We start from the raw sequence: 393 nt of genomic DNA on the forward strand, positions 1-393 counted from the left end.
GTCTGTCCACTCTTTTCTCTTTGTGCTGCGTAATTTGTTTCTTTCATTCATTCATTCCTGAGTGAGAAATGTTCTGGTTCAGAGAGGCAGGTAGACGAGCGAGGATGGGTTTGGTTAGGTTTGGTTTGGTTTGTTGGTTTGTGTTGGGGTTTTTTTTCATTTTCTCTTTCTCGACAAGCACGTATCCAATGCCTTTCCCGTTGGGAATTGCCCAGGATTTATCTAGACTGAGTGGATTTTTCTTCTTTCCTGGATTCGTGGAAAAGATGTCACTTCTGAGCTTGTGTCTTTGCTGATAACACCAGAAACGGTGATGCTTATCGAAATCAGACAGAAATTCCTTAGAAAAGCTGCAAAACCAAAATAAAATTTAAAAACCACCAAAAATAATAT

General features: G+C 39.4%; 1 protein-coding gene and 1 long non-coding RNA gene across 3 annotated transcripts in view; one reads left to right on the plus strand and one right to left on the minus strand.

Moving 5' to 3' along the window:
- ZEB2 (zinc finger E-box binding homeobox 2) overlaps window positions 1–393 on the plus strand; it is a 114,212-nt gene that overhangs the window by 2,450 nt on the left and 111,369 nt on the right. The window lies entirely within an intron of this gene.
- Window positions 1–393, minus strand: part of LOC104292337 — a 13,982-nt gene that overhangs the window by 990 nt on the left and 12,599 nt on the right. The window lies entirely within an intron of this gene.

The sequence above is a fragment of the Charadrius vociferus genome, unplaced genomic scaffold (assembly GCF_000708025.1).
Source record: "Charadrius vociferus isolate BGI_N301 unplaced genomic scaffold, ASM70802v2 scaffold109, whole genome shotgun sequence".
NCBI classification, from domain to species: domain Eukaryota; kingdom Metazoa; phylum Chordata; class Aves; order Charadriiformes; family Charadriidae; genus Charadrius; species Charadrius vociferus.